At 47.3% G+C, this 19,827-nt stretch overlaps 1 protein-coding gene across 1 annotated transcript in view; it reads right to left on the bottom strand.

Annotated features, from left to right (window-relative positions):
* The window catches only part of GJA5 (gap junction protein alpha 5), a 101,634-nt gene that overhangs the window by 30,887 nt on the left and 50,920 nt on the right, over positions 1–19,827 (bottom strand). The gene's annotated exons all lie outside the window — the stretch shown is intronic.

The raw sequence follows: 19,827 nt of genomic DNA, 5'->3' as shown, positions 1-19,827 counted from the left end.
ACCTGGCAAAGCCTCGGGTACAATATTAGAAGTCTCCCAGCATTAGTAGGGACAGAATTGCACATTTTGATCTATTCATTTGCAGCTGTTGTTTATACAGGAACATGGAAATACTGCAGCAACTGTTTTATTGCGCAACTAATTCCCAGAATATATATGAGGTGATTATTACTGTGTTCTAGAGGACGCCTGTATGTATAGGGTACCCACTGCCTGTACAAAGCGGAGGTTATTTACCAAGTCCAAAACGTGCTCCCCTTTGTACGAAAGTACCTTTGGATGCATCGTGGGCCTAAATTTGCACCAGGGTGCCGACATTTCAGCCGTGACGCTTAGTTTTGCTAGGCAAGCCACGTATATGGACGAGAGGCAGTTCCTGGTGGACAAGGAGCGCTCTGGCGTTGTCTCCATCCATGCAGGAAACAGGTAACTGGAGCTCAGCAAGAGGTCTGACCTCTTACAAGCGCTACTGCTTATGCGCGGAACCTCCGCGCATCTTTCTCCCTGGTGACCCTCATAGACAGACGCAACCCTGAGACTCTCCACCTGTTTGCTGTGTGCAGAGCTTGTACAGCGGCCTCAAGTATACTACACCACCACCGCTATAGTGAGGGAGCATAGTGGCAACCTCCACTGGTACTTTTACAACCCAGGCGCCCGGCGAACTACATGGTGATGTCACGGAGTGATGCAGAGCAGTCACACAGCCTATGTAGCAGGTTAGTCTGTGATTGGATGGTGATGTCACAGAGTGAGCGCAGTGCAGTCACACAGCCTATGTAGCAGGTTAGTGTGTGATTGGATGGTGATGTCACAGAGTGAGCGCAGTGCAGTCACACAGCCTATGTAGCAGGTTAGTGTGTGATTGGATGGTGATGTCACGGAGTGATGCAGTGCAGTCACACAGCCTATGTAGCAGGTTAGTGTGTGATTGGATGGTGATGTCACAGAGTGAGCGCAGTGCAGTCACACAGCCTATGTAGCAGGTTAGTGTGTGATTGGATGGTGATGTCACAGAGTGATGCAGAGCAGTCATACAGCCTATGTAGCAGGTTAGTGTGTGATTGGATGGTGATGTCACAGAGTGAGCGCAGGGCAGTCACACAGCCTATGTAGCAGGTTAGTGTGTGATTGGATGGTGATGTCACGGAGTGATGCAGAGCAGTCACACAGCCTATGTAGCAGGTTAGTGTGTGATTGGATGGTGATGTCACAGAGTGAGTGCAGAGCAGTCACACAGCCTATGTAGCAGGTTAGTCTGTGATTGGATGGTGATGTCACAGAGTGAGTGCAGAGCAGTCACACAGCCTATGTGGCAGGTTAGTGTGTGATTGGATGGTGATGTCACGGAGTGATGCAGTGCAGTCACACAGCCTATGTAGCAGGTTAGTGTGTGATTGGATGGTGATGTCACAGAGTGATGCAGAGCAGTCACACAGCCTATGTAGCAGGTTAGTGTGTGATTGGATGGTGATGTCACAGAGTGAGCGCAGTGCAGTCACACAGCCTATGTAGCAGGTTAGTGTGTGATTGGATGGTGATGTCACAGAGTGAGCGCAGTGCAGTCACACAGCCTATGTAGCAGGTTAGTGTGTGATTGGATGGTGATGTCACGGAGTGATGCAGAGCAGTCACACAGCCTATGTAGCAGGTTAGTGTGTGATTGGATGGTGATGTCACAGAGTGAGCGCAGTGCAGTCACACAGCCTATGTAGCAGGTTAGTGTGTGATTGGATGGTGATGTCACGGAGTGATGCAGAGCAGTCACACAGCCTATGTAGCAGGTTAGTGTGTGATTGGATGGTGATGTCACAGAGTGAGCGCAGTGCAGTCACACAGCCTATGTAGCAGGTTAGTGTGTGATTGGATGGTGATGTCACGGAGTGATGCAGAGCAGTCACACAGCCTATGTAGCAGGTTAGTGTGTGATTGGATGGTGATGTCACAGAGTGAGCGCAGTGCAGTCACACAGCCTATGTAGCAGGTTAGTGTGTGATTGGATGGTGATGTCACAGAGTGATGCAGAGCAGTCACACAGCCTATGTAGCAGGTTAGTGTGTGATTGGATGGTGATGTCACAGAGTGAGCGCAGTGCAGTCACACAGCCTATGTAGCAGGTTAGTGTGTGATTGGATGGTAATGTCACAGAGTGAGCGCAGTGCAGTCACACAGCCTATGTAGCAGGTTAGTGTGTGATTGGATGGTGATGTCACGGAGTGATGCAGAGCAGTCACACAGCCTATGTAGCAGGTTAGTGTGTGATTGGATGGTGATGTCACAGAGTGAGCGCAGTGCAGTCACACAGCCTATGTAGCAGGTTAGTGTGTGATTGGATGGTGATGTCACGGAGTGATGCAGAGCAGTCACACAGCCTATGTAGCAGGTTAGTGTGTGATTGGATGGTGATGTCACAGAGTGAGCGCAGTGCAGTCACACAGCCTATGTAGCAGGTTAGTGTGTGATTGGATGGTGATGTCACGGAGTGATGCAGAGCAGTCACACAGCCTATGTAGCAGGTTAGTGTGTGATTGGATGGTGATGTCACAGAGTGAGCGCAGTGCAGTCACACAGCCTATGTAGCAGGTTAGTGTGTGATTGGATGGTGATGTCACAGAGTGATGCAGAGCAGTCACACAGCCTATGTAGCAGGTTAGTGTGTGATTGGATGGTGATGTCACAGAGTGAGCGCAGTGCAGTCACACAGCCTATGTAGCAGGTTAGTGTGTGATTGGATGGTGATGTCACAGAGTGAGCGCAGTGCAGTCACACAGCCTATGTAGCAGGTTAGTGTGTGATTGGATGGTGATGTCACGGAGTGATGCAGAGCAGTCACACAGCCTATGTAGCAGGTTAGTGTGTGATTGGATGGTGATGTCACAGAGTGAGCGCAGTGCAGTCACACAGCCTATGTAGCAGGTTAGTGTGTGATTGGATGGTGATGTCACGGAGTGATGCAGAGCAGTCACACAGCCTATGTAGCAGGTTAGTGTGTGATTGGATGGTGATGTCACAGAGTGAGCGCAGTGCAGTCACACAGCCTATGTAGCAGGTTAGTGTGTGATTGGATGGTGATGTCACGGAGTGATGCAGAGCAGTCACACAGCCTATGTAGCAGGTTAGTGTGTGATTGGATGGTGATGTCACAGAGTGAGCGCAGTGCAGTCACACAGCCTATGTAACAGGTTAGTGTGTGATTGGATGGTGATGTCACAGAGTGATGCAGAGCAGTCACACAGCCTATGTAGCAGGTTAGTGTGTGATTGGATGGTGATGTCACAGAGTGAGCGCAGTGCAGTCACACAGCCTATGTAGCAGGTTAGTGTGTGATTGGATGGTGATGTCACAGAGTGAGCGCAGTGCAGTCACACAGCCTATGTAGCAGGTTAGTGTGTGATTGGATGGTGATGTCACGGAGTGATGCAGAGCAGTCACACAGCCTATGTAGCAGGTTAGTGTGTGATTGGATGGTGATGTCACAGAGTGAGCGCAGTGCAGTCACACAGCCTATGTAGCAGGTTAGTGTGTGATTGGATGGTGATGTCACGGAGTGATGCAGAGCAGTCACACAGCCTATGTAGCAGGTTAGTGTGTGATTGGATGGTGATGTCACAGAGTGAGCGCAGTGCAGTCACACAGCCTATGTAGCAGGTTAGTGTGTGATTGGATGGTGATGTCACAGAGTGAGCGCAGTGCAGTCACACAGCCTATGTAGCAGGTTAGTGTGTGATTGGATGGTGATGTCACAGAGTGAGCGCAGTGCAGTCACACAGCCTATGTAGCAGGTTAGTGTGTGATTGGATGGTGATGTCACGGAGTGATGCAGAGCAGTCATACAGCCTATGTAGCAGGTTAGTGTGTGATTGGATGGTGATGTCACGGAGTGATGCAGAGCAGTCACACAGCCTATGTAGCAGGTTAGTGTGTGATTGGATGGTGATGTCACGGAGTGATGCAGTGCAGTCACACAGCCTATGTAGCAGGTTAGTGTGTGATTGGATGGTGATATAAACAGCAGCCTCAGTCTTTCCCGGTTCAACCCCAGAGTCTGAAAGGACAATATACTATAACACAGAGGAAATACCATTGACGCTAATACCAGAATAAAGTGGTTACAATAGTAACTATAAATGAAAATCTCATTAAAAAAACAGTAAAGTATATAGAATACAATGCCTTCCCTTGATTCATGTTATTTCTATTGTCATTCAATGGGGTTATTTACTGGCTATTTTATAAAAGACCTTTGTGCGCTTCCAAGAAAGGGGAGTGGCCTCACAACAAGGGGCGTGGCCTCAAAGAAAAAGACTAACTTACACGGTTATACCCTAGTTTTGCACCCTGCACCCCCACAGATTGGCCCCACACAGCCCGCCCACTGCTAGAAACGGCCCTGACAATAGGAAGACCCTGTTATTACCATTTACGCATGGTCAGCATCAGGCTCCATATACTGTTCCCAGATTATAATAAATGAAATGGGGGAGCTCTATGGTAAAATGGCATTTGGGTGCGTGCTGCAAACACTACAAATGCACCATCCTGTGCTGGGAGCCTCCTATACAAAATCTAATAGTATATAGCAGCTGCTGTTACTGACATCAGACCATGCTATGTGCCCTTCTTGCACATGGCAGCTGTAGCTATAATGACTGCACATGGATAACACAGAGACTGGGAGGAACACAGTATCATCAGTATAACGGGTACCAGGGCCAGATTAAGGCTTATGGGGACCCTGGGACAACTAAGTTGTGGGTTGCCCAGACCAAGCCACAGAGAGCCTACCCCCCTCCCCCGCCACACGTTAAACTCGCACACACACATAAAATATATATGCAAACATATCATACATGCCTACTCTCCCGATTTGGCCGGGAGCCTCCCGAAAATCGGGTGCCGCTCCCGGCCCCCCGGAAAAGTAGGCAGTTCTCCCGACTTCTTCAGTCCCCCCACAATGTAGCGCTAAACCCCCGCTGCGGAGGGGCTGACGCATTTTGTGTCATCATAACCCCGCCCCCTGCCTTGCAATGCCGGAAATATCGGCATTGTGTTGCGGGGGCGGAGCCTAAATGACGTGATCGCGTGGCTCCGCCCCAACCCCGCCCCTAAGCACTGGTAAGGTGTCCGGCCACGCCCCCTCTATACAGGCCCCGCCCCCTGCTAAACCGACCTGGCTGCTTCCTCCCGGAGGAAGCAACCAGGATGTAGGCAAGTATGAAACATATATATTTTATATAACATACACACTAACACACAAATATACAGTATACACACACTAGCACATATATACACACTAACACATGCATACACACTAACACATACACAGTATACACACAGTAACACATACTGTATATACAGTAACATACACATATATACACATAAACATATATAAATAATAAAACAGTACACATACAGTACACTTACTGTACATTCTATGCAGCTGCTGCGCACTTCATTAGGCCCCGCCCCCTCGTGCTGTACTGCCACGATTCGCAGGTCATATGGGGTGGGGCTCGTCATGTTGGCCACGCCCCCATTTTGGCACCGGTAGAAGGGGGAATTGGTCCGTCGGGGGGGGGGTTTCTAGGTAACCCCCCCTTTTGTGCTCTATTGGTGGGGCCCCCTCTGTGTGTGGGGGCCCTGGGACAACTGCCTGTCGCCCTCCCCTTAATCCAGCCCTGATGGGTACTCACATTCGTCCACTCCCCGGAGACTCACAGGTAGCAGCAGCCCTCATCTGTACAATACACACCGGCAGCAGTATGTGAGCAGTTCCATGCATGGTCCTCCTGCTCATGCAGGAGCTGGCGCACCCCGTGCGATTGTGCTCCTCACCCACCCCTAGGAATGGCACTGGAGGAAGGGGGGGGGATTGGTGACTCGAACGCAGGCAAGTCGCAACTATTTCGGGGACATGTCTGTGTCTGTGACTGAAAATTTGATCGCAGTGGTCAAGGCTCCGGCGGCTTACTTAAGACGGACATTCTGAGCGACCATAGTGCTGCTTAGAACGTCAATGCTGCGACCGATGTGCAACTGATGGTGCGTCCGTGTATGCAAGCGGCAGACTGCCACTACTGGGCATTTTATATATACAAATATAGCCCAGCGGCTGCGAGATTTGCATATTTTCACACAACAGCTGCATATGGGAAAGCAGCCGCAATGGGAGTGGCCTACTCCGAATCAGGCCCAAGGTGCCTTATCACCCAGGCATCTCTCCTTTCTATCCTCGTTCTGTGTGCCCCATTCCTCCTCTCTCCCATTGCAGCTGCCTTTTTTTTTTTTACCTTACCCTTGTATGTAAATGAGCTGATGGCTGTTTAAGCACAACGCAATATAAAAGGCCTCATTTTTTGTAATTGGTTAGAGGTTAGGAAATTGTTGCTAGGTAGATTCTTTTGTTCGTTTATATTGATTGGTCAAAAGAGTTAGCCTACGGGTATGGTTTGGGGCGTATACCTTTTAAGGGGGCTATTTAAGGAGAGATTTGAATTTGGTCCAGCCTCTTTTCAGTTTGGAAGTCTCACCCACCCACCCAAATATATTGATTTTATCTGTTTGTCTGTCTTACTAACCTTTTAGTAAAGTTAAGCGGTGTCAGAAGGTGGGAAGGCGCTACTAGCCAGCGGCCACATGTGGCATAAGTGGTCGTTGTGAGGCACTTGCCCTTTTGAAATACGGCGGGTGTGTCCTACCCCTGCGGGAGGACAGAGGGGTAGGACACACCTTGGAGAGTCTGTTCTGTGATATAGTAAAGGGTGGTGAGTCCTTCACAGCGTGGGTTATGCCTTTGTAAAGGGGGGGCGTTATAGTTGCGCCCCCCCCCCCCCAATTTTTTAAGAGAGTCAATTGGCCGGAGCTGGTTCTTGGTATCGTCTTTCTTTGCCGCCCTTATTGAATTAAAACTTGGTCACTACAATTAATAAATACAGAAACGTTGATCTTTAATCCATTTATTTGTAAAAATATTCTATGAATAATCACATGAACTGTGATCATTTTCCTTTAGGCTATTAAAGTTTTTTCTTTTTTAAAGAGTATATTGTAGGATGAAAACAGTGCGGGGTCATTGTCTGTTGTTTATGGCAGTTCTCTTGCTAAAATATTTTCAGTACATGAAGTTTTGATGAACAAGGTCCACCCTGCAGCGCCATAGGCAGGGAATGGTGCAGCCACGCTGAGTGTGGACAGGGAGCTATTGTTACTGTCCAGCTTGTGGCTGAGAAAAGATTCTTATATAATCCTTACAGCTCCTGGAAATGAGGCAAAAGTCAGCGAATTGTCATCATTTCTACATGAAAAAAAGCAACAAGGAAAAACTATGTGTGCAAAGAGCCGTCTTGGGGTCTGACGCAAAGCTGTGTGCTATGACGATGTTTTCACCATTGAGCAATAATCGTCAATCTGCGCATGCGTCAAGGCCCATTACCGTAGTCATTCACAGCGACCTCTTTATTTGCAGCGTGATTGAGTCAGGGAGCGTTTGAGGGAGGGAGCGGGGAGTGCGACTCACACGGATGTGACAATCACCGATAATTGCTCAACTGTGGGAAAATCAGCATTGCATCTATCTCTGAATGAGGCCCATTATATAGCTGTCTACACAAGATAGCAATGTGTAGTGTCAACAACCACTGTCTCATGAATATTAATCAGGCTCATGAATATTAGTCAAACTCTTGAATATTATTCAGACTACTGAGTATAATTCAGGCTCATGAGTATTAGTCAGGCTCATGAATAGTAGTAAGACTCATGAGTATTAGTCAGGCTCATGAATAATAGTAAGGATCATGAGTATTAGTCAGGCTTATGAATAGTAGTTAGACTCATGAGTATTAGTCAGGCTCATGAATAGTAATAAGGATCATGAGTATTAGTCAGGCTCATGAATAGTAATAAGGATCATGAGTATTAGTCAGGCTCATGAGTATTAGTCAGGCTCATGAATAGTAGTAAGGATCATGAGTATTAGTCAGGCTCATGAATAGTAATAAGGATCATGAGTATTAGTCAGGCTCATGAATAGTAATAAGGATCATGAGTATTAGTCAGGCTCATGAATAGTAATAAGGATCATGAGTATTAGTCAGGCTCATGAATAGTGGTAAGGCTCATGAGTATTAGTCAGGCTTATAAATAGTAGAAAGGTTCATGAGTATTAGTCAGGCTCATGAATAGTGGTAAGACTTATGAGTATTAGTCAGGCTCATGAATAGTAGTTAGACTCATGAGTATTAGTCAGGCTCATGAATAGTAGTAAGGATCATGAGTATTAGTCAGGCTCATGAATATTAATAAGGATCATGAGTATTAGTCAGGCTCATGAGTATTAGTCAGGCTCATGAATAGTAGTAAGGCTCATGAGTATTAGGCTTATGAATAGTAGTCAGGCTCATGAATAGTAGTAAGGATCATGAGTATTAGTCAGGCTCATGAATAGTAGTAAGGATCATGACTATTAGTCAGGCTTATAAATAGTAGAAAGGCTCATGAGTATTAGTCAGGCTCATGAATAGTGGTAAGGCTCATGAGTATTAGTCAGGCTTATGAATAGGAGTTATACTCATGAGTATTAGTCAGGCTCATGAATAGTAGTAAGGCTTATGAGTATTAGTCAGGTTCATGAATAGTAGTTAGACTCATGAGTATTAGTCAGGCTCATGAATAGTAGTAAGGCTCATGAGTATTAGTCAGGCTTATGAATAGTAGTAAGGCTCATGAATAGTAGTAAGGCTTATGAGTATTAGTCAGGCTCATGAATAGTAGTTAGACTCATGAGTATTAGTCAGGCTCATGAATAGTAGTAAGGCTCATGAGTATTAGTCAGGCTTATGAATAGTGGTAAGGCTCATGAGTATTAGTCAGGCTTATGAATAGGAGTTATACTCATGAGTATTAGTCAGGCTCATGAATAGTAGTAAGGCTTATGAGTATTAGTCAGGCTCATGAATAGTAGTTAGACTCATGAGTATTAGTCAGGCTTATAAATAGTAGTAAGGCTCATGAGTATTAGTCAGGCTTATGAATAGTAGTAAGGCTCATGAGTATTAGTCAGGCTCATGAATAGTAGTAAGGCTCATGAGTATTAGGCTTATGAATAGTAGTAAGGCTCATGAGTATTAGTCAGGCTCATGAATAGTAGTTAGACTCATGAGTATTAGTCAGGCTCATGAATAGTAGTAAGGCTCATGAGTATTAGTCAGGCTCATGAATAGTAGTAAGGATCATGAGTATTAGTCAGGCTTATGAATAGGAGTTATACTCATGAGTATTAGTCAGGCTCATGAATAGTAGTAAGGCTCATGAGTATTAGTCAGGCTTATGAATAGTAGTAAGGCTCATGAGTATTAGTCAGGCTCATGAATAGTAGTAAGGCTCATGAGTATTAGGCTTATGAATAGTAGTAAGGCTCATGAGTATTAGTCAGGCTCATGAATAGTAGTTAGACTCATGAGTATTAGTCAGGCTCATGAATAGTAGTAAGGCTCATGAGTATTAGTCAGGCTTATGAATAGTAGTAAGGATCATGAGTATTAGTCAGGCTCATGAATAGTAGTAAGGCTCATGAGTATTAGTCAGGCTCATGAATAGTAGTAAGGATCATGAGTATTAGTCAGGCTCATGAATAGTAGTAAGGATCATGAGTATTAGTCAGGCTCATGAATAGTAGTAAGGCTCATGAGTATTAGTCAGGCTCATGAATAGTAGTAAGGATCATGAGTATTAGTCAGGCTCATGAATAGTGGTAAGGATCATGAGTATTAGTCAGGCTTATGAATAGTGGTAAGGATCATGAGTATTAGTCAGGCTTATGAATAGGAGTAAGACTTATGAATATTAGTCAGGCTCATGAATAGTAGTAAGGCTCATGAGTATTAGTCAGGCTTATAAATAGTAGTAAGGATCATGAGTATTAGTTAGGCTCATGAATAGTAGTAAGGATCATGAGTATTAGTCAGGCTTATAAATAGTAGTAAGGATCATGAGTATTAGTCAGGCTCAGGAATAGTAGTAAGGATCATGAGTATTAGTCAGGCTCATGAATAGTAGTAAGGCTCATGAGTATTAGTTGCCTGCACTGTCTTTAACATGTTGGCTTTATCGTGTAAAACTATTTACGGCACAAAATAAAAGTTATTTTCTAAATGCAAAAATCTAAAACTAAATATAACGTACAAAGTAATATTTATATGGAGAGTATGTTTACTGCCTGCCTTTATCAGTGTGCTCTTTTTGTGTTATTGTTATATCATTTATGTAAAGGGCTATTTATGCCACTGGCGCTACACACATGTAAATACACAGAGCCGTTATATATCTATGCTAAGCATGGTCTGGAGAGGGTATTAACCCCCGAGGCCTCTCATGGCTCAGGACTTTACAATAGATTATACAAAATGTATTTATGCCTCTGGTTATAATCAGAGGGAGACAGGCTCTCATGGAGAACGCAAGTTTGTGAATAAAAAACTGGAGGGGAATTAGTTTCCTAAGTAGAGCTTAAAGTGTGTTTAGGTGGCTTCTGTTCCTCTGTATAGTGTGATATTGTGTTATGGACCAATGTATCAGTGTTATTATGATATATAAGCCGTGCAGACCACGTGTTGATCTCAGCCAGCACCCAGCAACACTCCTCTGGCTGAAACATTTATGCAGCAGACACCTTGTAACACTGCTAAATATAAACTCTGCCCTATGGTAATCCTAAACACTGGTCCTCCCTACAAGTAAATTATTCCTGGACAGAGCAATGCTAACAATATGGAAAAAATAGAAGGTGTAGCATAGGCACCCCACCTCCCAAGTCCACACAGTGATCACAATAGAAATTGTAATATAATGTAAGATAATAGAATTTTACTAGTGCTGCATGTTCTTCTCAGGATCACAAATTAAATAATTAGCACCACCTGTGGATCTTTTAACTTGTGTCAACCAGTAATAAATACACATGTGCACCAACTAGGAGAACTGGAAAACATGCACTGTTAGGGGTGCACTGCTATAGGCCAACAATAGGTTTAATTATTAATACTGTATAATAAATAATCCAGTCCATAAGGAGACCAATATGTACATATATGACCAGGACAGTGCTAGGTTCTTCTGCTGTTACCCCAGACTCCCGGACTTGCTCCCATGCCCTGGAATGGTGCCCACATCTAAAATAATAACATTCAGCTCGGGCAGGATGGTCCTCCTGCTGCATCTAATGGCTTACTGTGATCGCTGGTCCTGTATATGTTGGAATTATGACACACAATACACTTTGTATGACGCATATTACAGCTGGGTAAGTGCTAATTCTGCCCTCTTCATGGACTGGCCACACTCACTCTAAAATCAGGCATTTGGAAACCCCCCTCTAGAAATCCTGCGTTTGCCACTGTGTAGCAGACACTGTATACAGATTCTCATTGCGCAGAGTGTAAAGGCTCATACACACTAGACGATAAATTGAACGATATGGATGATAACGATATTATTATCGTTCATATCGTTTAAGATCATCCAGTGTGTATGCACAATATCGTTAACGATGCGCGCTCCCGCGGATAGTTATGGATGTCTTTCATCGCCCGAACTTGCAAGTCAACCTGACGATATCGTCAGGTACTGCAAGTAAGGGGATGTGGCAGGTGACGTCACTGAACGATATATCGTTAACGATATTGTTCAGTGTGCTCCCGACTTTGAGCCCGGCAGTTCAAGGGATAACACTTAGCAATATCGCTCATGGAGCATATCGTTAAGTGTGTATGAGCCTTAATATTTCCTTTAGGTTGTGACAATAAATACATCGGGGCTGAAACAAAATGGGTGAAAGTCCTGACTGAATATTTGAACAAATACACTGAGCTCAAAATGCCTTACAGTCAATAACAGCGTCACATGCGTTTGGTTTTCGCCAGGCTCAGGTCACATGACAGTTACGCCCCCCGAGCGCTCGTGTTGGAATATTTTGGGCTGGTTCTGAGTCAGATGCAAGTGTAGATGCGGATGTCTGCATTCTGCGGCTGCGCCAAAGTAAGTAATCAGGGACTATACATGTGTTGGAGCAGGCATGTGCACGGGTACGGAGATCGCTAGTGATCCGTCCATTGAAGTGCCACGCGTTCCATGAAATGGGCATTTCTGTGCGGAACTGGGTGTAAGTGTTCGGTCCCACGACAGTGTCATGGGACTGATGCTGTGCATGTAAGCCAACTACTGAGCGCGATCGTACCGTGCGTAGGGAAATTGGACACCTGTTTCAGATGGATCTTTTCCAGCGAACACGGGGCGGGTGAAATCCTGATACTATGGAGAGGGCAGCTGTGGGTGAGATGACTTCCGCACGCAGACGCACAGATCTTTGGCATATACTGGCATTCATATCAGGAAGTAAGTAGGCCACCACAGACGTATGGAGAAGTTTCTGCATGTGCCTCCGACTCGCATTCATTCACTATTAGGCATCAATTTAATGACAAAAACATCTCTAAGACAGCAGAAACAACTCTATCTCTTACACAAAAACAAAATAATGTACAAGACAAAAAACATACAAATTAGACATGGGTGAACAACAACCCAATTACAAACACCCCCCCCACCTGGCCCGCTTTGGATGGATGGTCCTGCCGTCCCACCCACCGGCACACCCACAGGATGAGGAAAATGGGAGCGTGTCATGAGGCCGCATCCCTTCCCACAAGGTCACAGATGTGCAATTTTCATTTGTTCAGTTTTCAAATAAGAAGAAGCTGCAGAGATACAATGTACAATGATGATATAACGATGAATAATATTAGTTCTTAATCCATTGTGTTTGCAACTTAATACCTAGGTTGTGACAGCCGCAGGATAAACGCCATAACCCAACTTGTAGTGAGCGTGTATATAAAGCTGTGTGTTACTCTGAGGGGCATATCCACTTCACCTCAAGGTTTTGTCCGCAAAAAATTGCACGGTCCTCGCTACCCATTTTTGAATAGCGCTGGCATGTGCGCTCCCAATACCCGCAGTATCCAATTACAAAAAATGGGTTGCGGGGTTTTTTTTCCTGGCAAAATCCCACAGGATTATTTCCTCAACCTGTGGACGGCAGCATGTGAGGAGCAGGTGTAGTGTAGTGTAGTGTAACAAGTGTGGGGAGCGGCTGCAGTATAGTGTAGTGTAACAAGTGTGGGGAGCAGGTGTAGTGTAGTGTAGTGTAACAAGTGTGGGGAGCAGGTGTAGTGTAGTGTAGTGTAACAAGTGTGGGGAGCGGTTGCATGTAGTGTAGTGTAACAAGTGTGGGGAGCAGGTGCAGTGTAGTGTAGTGTAACAAGTGTGGGGAACAGGTGCAGAGTAGTGTAGTGTAACAAGTGTGGGGAGCGGTTGCATGTAGTGTAGTGTAACAAGTGTGGGGAACAGGTGCAGTGTAGTGTAGTGTAACAAGTGTGGGGAGCAGGTGCAGTGTGGGCTAGTGTAACAAGTGTGGGGAGCAGGTGCAGTGTAGTGTAGTGTAACAAGTGTGGGGAGCGGCTGCAGTATAGTGTAGTGTAACAAGTGTGGGGAGCAGGTGCAGTGTAGTGTAGTGTAACAAGTGTGGGGAGCAGGTGCAGTGTAGTGAAGTGTAACAAGTGTGGGGAGCGGGTGCAGTGTAGTAGTGTAGTGTAACAAGTGTGGGGAGCAGGTGCAGTGTAGTGTAACAAGTGTGGGGAGCGGGTGCAGTGTAGTGTAGTGTAACAAGTGTGGGGAGCAGGTGCAGTGTAGTGTAACAAGTGTGGGGAACAGGTGCAGTGTAGTATAGTGTAACAAGTGTGAGGAGCAGGTGCAGTGTAGTGTAGTGTAACAAGTGTGGGGAGCAGGTGCAGTGTAGTGTAGTGTAACAAGTGTGGGGAGCAGGTGCAGTGTACTGTAGTATAACAAGTGTGAGGAGCGGGTGTAGTGTAGTGTAACAAGTGTGGGGAACAGGTGCAGTGTAGTGAAGTGTAACAAGTGTGGGGAGCGGGTGCAGTGTAGTGTAGTGTAACAAGTGTGGGGAGCAGGTGCAGTGTAGTGTAGTGTAACAAGTGTGAGGAACAGGTGCAGTGTAGTGTAGTGTAACAAGTGTGAGGAACAGGTGCAGTGTAGTGTAGTGTAACATGTGTGGGGAGCAGGTGCAGTGTAGTGTAGTGTAGTGTAACAAGTGTGGGGAGCGGGTGCAGTGTAGTGTAGTCTAACAAGTTTGGGGCACAGGTGTAGTGTAGTGTAACAAGTGTGGGGAGCAGGTGCAATGTAGTGTAGTATAACAAGTGTGAGGAACAGGTGCAGTGTAGTATAGTGTAACAAGTGTGGGGAACGGGTGCAGTGTAGTGTAGTGTAACAAGTGTGAGGAGCAGGTGCAGTGTAGTGTAGTGTAACAAGTGTGAGGAGCGGGTGCAGTGTAGTGTAGTGTAACAAGTGTGAGGAGCGGGTGCAGTATAGTGTAGTGTAACAAGTGTGGGGAGCAGGTGCAGTGTAGTGTAGTGTAACAAGTGTGAGGAGCGGGTGCAGTGTAGTGTAGTGTAACAAGTGTGGGGAGCAGGTGCAGTGTAGTGTAGTGTAACAAGTGTGAGGTGCGGGTGCAGTGTAGTGTAGTGTAACAAGTGTGAGGTGCGGGTGTAGTGTAGTGTAACAAGTGTGGGGAACAGGTGCAGTGTAGTGTAGTGTAACAAGTGTGGGGAACAGGTGCAGTATAGTGTAGTGTAACAAGTGTGGGGAGCAGGTGCAGTATAGTGTAGTGTAACAAGTGTGGAGAGCAGGTGCAATGTAGTGTAGTGTAACAAGTGTGAGGTGCGGGTGTAGTGTAGTGTAACAAGTGTGGGGAACAGGTGCAGTGTAGTGTAGTGTAACAAGTGTGGGGAGTGGGTGCAGTGTCATGTAGTGGAACAAGTGTGGGGAGCTGGTGCAGTGTAGTGTAGTGTAACAAGGGTGGGGAGCACGTGCAGTATAGTGTAGTGTAACAAGTGTGTGGAGCAGGTGCAGTATAGTGTAGTGTAACAAGTGTGGGGAGCGGGTGCAGTGCAGTGTAGTGTAGTGTAACAAGTGTGGGGAGCGGGTGCAGTGTAGTGTAGTGTAACAAGTGTGGGGAGCAGGTGCAGTGTAGTATAGTGTAACAAGTGTGGGGAGCGGGTGTAGTGCAGTGTAGTGTAACAAGTGTGGGGAGCGGGTGCAGTGTAGTGTAGTGTAACAAGTGTGGGGAGCAGGTGCAGTGTAGTATAGTGTAACAAGTGTGGGGAGCGGGTGTAGTGTAGTGTAGCGTAACAAGTGTGGGGAGCGGGTGCAGTGTAGTGTAGTGTGACAAGTGTGGGGAGCAGGTGCAGTGTAGTGTAGTGTAATAAGTGTGAGGAGCAGGTGCAGTGTAGTATAGTGTGACAAGTGTGGGGAGCAGGTGCAGTGTAGTGTAATAAGTGTGAGGAGCAGGTGCAGTGTAGTGTAACAAGTGTGTGGAGCAGGTGCAGTGTAGTGTAGTGTAACATGTGTGTGGAGCGGGTGCACTGTAGTGTAGTGTAACAAGTGTGAGGAGCAGGTGCAGTGTTGAGTAGTGTAACAAGTGTGGGGAGCAGGTGCAGTGTAGTGTAACAAGAGTGGGGAGCGGTTGCATGTAGTGTAGTGTAACAAGTGTGGGGAGCAGGTGTAGTGTAGTGTAGTGTAACAAGTGTGGGGAGCAGGTGTAGTGTAGTGTAGTGTAACAAGTGTGGGGAGCGGTTGCATGTAGTGTAGTGTAACAAGTGTGGGGAGCGGGTGCAGTGTAGTGTAGTGTAACAAGTGTGGGGAGCAGGTGCAGTGTAGTGTAACAAGTGTGGGGAACAGGTGCAGAGTAGTGTAGTGTAACAAGTGTGGGGAGCGGTTGCATGTAGTGTAGTGTAACAAGTGTGGGGAACAGGTGCAGTGTAGTGTAGTGTAACAAGTGTGGGGAGCAGGTGCAGTGTGGGCTAGTGTAACAAGTGTGGGGAGCAGGTGCAGTGTAGTGTAGTGTAACAAGTGTGGGGAGTGGGTGCAGTGTCATGTAGTGGAACAAGTGTGGGGAGCTGGTGCAGTGTAGTGTAGTGTAACAAGGGTGGGGAGCACGTGCAGTATAGTGTAGTGTAACAAGTGTGTGGAGCAGGTGCAGTATAGTGTAGTGTAACAAGTGTGGGGAGCGGGTGCAGTGCAGTGTAGTGTAACAAGTGTGGGGAGCGGGTGCAGTGTAGTGTAGTGTAACAAGTGTGGGGAGCAGGTGCAGTGTAGTATAGTGTAACAAGTGTGGGGAGCGGGTGTAGTGCAGTGTAGTGTAACAAGTGTGGGGAGCGGGTGCAGTGTAGTGTAGTGTAACAAGTGTGGGGAGCAGGTGCAGTGTAGTATAGTGTAACAAGTGTGGGGAGCGGGTGTAGTGTAGTGTAGCGTAACAAGTGTGGGGAGCGGGTGCAGTGTAGTGTAGTGTGACAAGTGTGGGGAGCAGGTGCAGTGTAGTGTAGTGTAATAAGTGTGAGGAGCAGGTGCAGTGTAGTATAGTGTGACAAGTGTGGGGAGCAGGTGCAGTGTAGTGTAGTGTAATAAGTGTGAGGAGCAGGTGCAGTGTAGTGTAACAAGTGTGTGGAGCGGGTGCACTGTAGTGTAGTGTAACAAGTGTGAGGAGCAGGTGCAGTGTTGAGTAGTGTAACAAGTGTGGGGAGCAGGTGCAGTGTAGTGTAACAAGAGTGGGGAGCGGTTGCATGTAGTGTAGTGTAACAAGTGTGGGGAGCAGGTGTAGTGTAGTGTAACAAGTGTGGGGAGCAGGTGTAGTGTAGTGTAGTGTAACAAGTGTGGGGAGCGGTTGCATGTAGTGTAGTGTAACAAGTGTGGGGAGCGGGTGCAGTGTAGTGTAACAAGTGTGGGGAGCAGGTGCAGTGTAGTGTAGTGTAACAAGTGTGGGGAACAGGTGCAGAGTAGTGTAGTGTAACAAGTGTGGGGAGCGGTTGCATGTAGTGTAGTGTAACAAGTGTGGGGAACAGGTGCAGTGTAGTGTAGTGTAACAAGTGTGGGGAGCAGGTGCAGTGTGGGCTAGTGTAACAAGTGTGGGGAGCAGGTGCAGTGTAGTGTAGTGTAACAAGTGTGGGGAGCAGGTGCAGTGTAGTGTAACAAGTGTGAGGTGCGGGTGCAGTGTAGTGTAGTGTAACAAGTGTGAGGTGCGGGTGTAGTGTAGTGTAACAAGTGTGGGGAACAGGTGCAGTGTAGTGTAGTGTAACAAGTGTGTGGAACAGGTGCAGTATAGTGTAGTGTAACAAGTGTGGGGAGCAGGTGCAGTATAGTGTAGTGTAACAAGTGTGGAGAGCAGGTGCAATGTAGTGTAGTGTAACAAGTGTGAGGTGCGGGTGTAGTGTAGTGTAACAAGTGTGGGGAACAGGTGCAGTGTAGTGTAGTGTAACAAGTGTGGGGAGTGGGTGCAGTGTAGTGTAGTGTAACAAGTGTGGGGAGCTGGTGCAGTGTAGTGTAACAAGTGTGGGGAGCAGGTGCAGTATAGTGTAGTGTAACAAGTGTGTGGAGCAGGTGCAGTATAGTGTAGTGTAACAAGTGTGGGGAGCGGGTGCAGTGCAGTGTAGTGTAGTGTAACAAGTGTGGGGAGCGGGTGCAGTGTAGTGTAGTGTAACAAGTGTGGGTAGCAGGTGCAGTGTAGTATAGTGTAACAAGTGTGGGGAGCGGGTGTAGTGTAGTGTAACAAGTGTGGGGAGCGGGTGCAGTGTAGTGTAGTGTAACAAGTGTGGGGAGCAGGTGCAGTGTAGTATAGTGTAACTAGTGTGGGGAGCGGGTGTAGTGTAGTGTAGTGTAACAAGTGTGGGGAGCGGGTGCAGTGTAGTGTAGTGTAACAAGTGTGGGGAGCAGGTGCAGTGTAGTGTAGTGTAATAAGTGTGAGGAGCAGGTGCAGTGTAGTATAGTGTGACAAGTGTGGGGAGCAGGTGCAGTGAAGTGTAGTGTAACAAGAGTGGGGAGCAGGTGCAGTGTAGTGTAGTGCAATAAGTGTGAGGAGCAGGTGCAGTGTAGTGTAACAAGTGTGTGGAGCAGGTGCAGTGTAGTGTAGTGTAACATGTGTGTGGAGCGGGTGCACTGCAGTGTAGTGTAACAAGTGTGAGGAGCAGGTGCAGTGTTGTGTAGTGTAACAAGTGTGGGGAGCAGGTGCAGTGTAGTGTAACAAGTGTGGGGAGCGGTTGCATGTAGTGTAGTGTAACAAGTGTGGGGAGCAGGTGTAGTGTAGTGTAGTGTAACAAGTGTGGGGAGCAGGTGTAGTGTAGTGTAGTGTAACAAGTGTGGGGAGCGGTTGCATGTAGTGTAGTGTAACAAGTGTGGGGAGCAGGTGCAGTGTAGTGTAGTGTAACAAGTGTGGGGAACAGGTGCAGAGTAGTGTAGTGTAACAAGTGTGGGGAGCGGTTGCATGTAGTGTAGTGTAACAAGTGTGGGGAACAGGTGCAGTGTAGTGTAGTGTAACAAGTGTGGGGAGCAGGTGCAGTGTGGGCTAGTGTAACAAGTGTGGGGAGCAGGTGCAGTGTAGTGTAGTGTAACAAGTGTGGGGAGCGGGTGCATGTAGTGTAGTGTAACAAGTGTGGGGAACAGGTGCAGTGTAGTGTAGTGTAACAAGTGTGGGGAACAGGTGCAGTGTAGTGTAGTGTAACAAGTGTGGGGAGCGGGTGCAGTGTAGTGTAACAAGTGTGGGGAGCAGGTGCAGTGTAGTGTAACAAGTGTGGGGAGCGGGTGCAATGTAGTGTAACAAGTGTGGGGAGCAGGTGCATGTAGTGTAGTGTAACAAGTGTGTGGAACAGGTACAGTGTAGTGTAGTGTAACAAGTGTGGGGAGCGGGTGCAGTGTAGTGTAACAAGTGTGGGGAGCGGGTGCATGTAGTGTAGTGTAACAAGTGTGGGGAACAGGTGCAGTGTAGTGTAGTGTAACAAGTGTGTGGAACAGGTACAGTGTAGTGTAGTGTAACAAGTGTGGGGAGCGGGTGCAGTGTACTGTAACAAGTGTGGGGAGCGGGTGCATGTAGTGTAGTGTAACAAGTGTGGGGAGCGGGTGCAGGGTTAGCGGCAGTACTGTAGGTAGTGTCTGCGGGGAGCAGGTGTAAGATTAGGGGTGGTGTAGAGTAGTTAGTGTGGGGGGAGTGTGTGCAGGTATCAGGTGTAAGGTTAGGAGTGGTGTAGGCAGTGTGTGCGGGGAGCAGGGTTAGGGGTAGTGTAGATTAGTTAGTTTGCGGGGAGCAGGTGCATGGATAGCGGCAGTAGTGTAGAGTAGGTAGTGTGTGCGGGGGATGGGTGTAAGGTTAGGTGTGGCGTAGGTAGTGTGTGCGGGGAGCAGGGTTAGGGGTAGTGTAGAGTAGTTAGTGTGCGGGGAGCGGGTTAGGGATAGTGGCAGTAGTGTAGAGTAGGTAGTGTGTGCGGGGAGCGGGTGTAAGGTTAGGTGTGGCGTAGGTAGTGTGTGCGGGGAGCAGGGTTAGGGGTAGTGTAGAGTAGTTAGTGTGCGGGGAGCATGTGCAGGGATAGCGGCAGAGTATAGAGTAGGTAGTGTGTGCGGGGAGCGGGTGTAAGGTTAGGTGTGGTGTAGGTAGTGTGTGCGGGGGAGCAGGGTTAGGGGTAATGTAGAGTAGTTAGTGTGCGGGGAGCGGGTGTAAGGTTAGGTGTGGTGTAGGTAGTGTGTGTGGTTGGCAGGGTTACGGGTAGTGTAGAGTAGTTAGTGTGGGGAGCGGGTGCATGGATAGCGGCAGTAGTGTAGAGTAGGTAGTGTGTGCGGGGGATGGGTGTAAGGTTAGGTGTGGTGTAGGTAGTGTGTGCGGGGAGCAGGGTTAGGGGCGGTGTAGAGTAGTTAGTGTGCGGGGAGCGGGTGCAGGGA

Source organism: Taudactylus pleione, unplaced genomic scaffold (assembly GCF_031769625.1).
Source record: "Taudactylus pleione unplaced genomic scaffold, aTauple2 ptg000126l, whole genome shotgun sequence".
In the NCBI taxonomy this organism is placed as follows: Eukaryota; Metazoa; Chordata; class Amphibia; order Anura; family Myobatrachidae; genus Taudactylus; species Taudactylus pleione.
The sequence above is the reverse complement of the archived record's forward strand: the minus strand, read 5'-3'. Positions and strand labels throughout refer to the sequence as shown.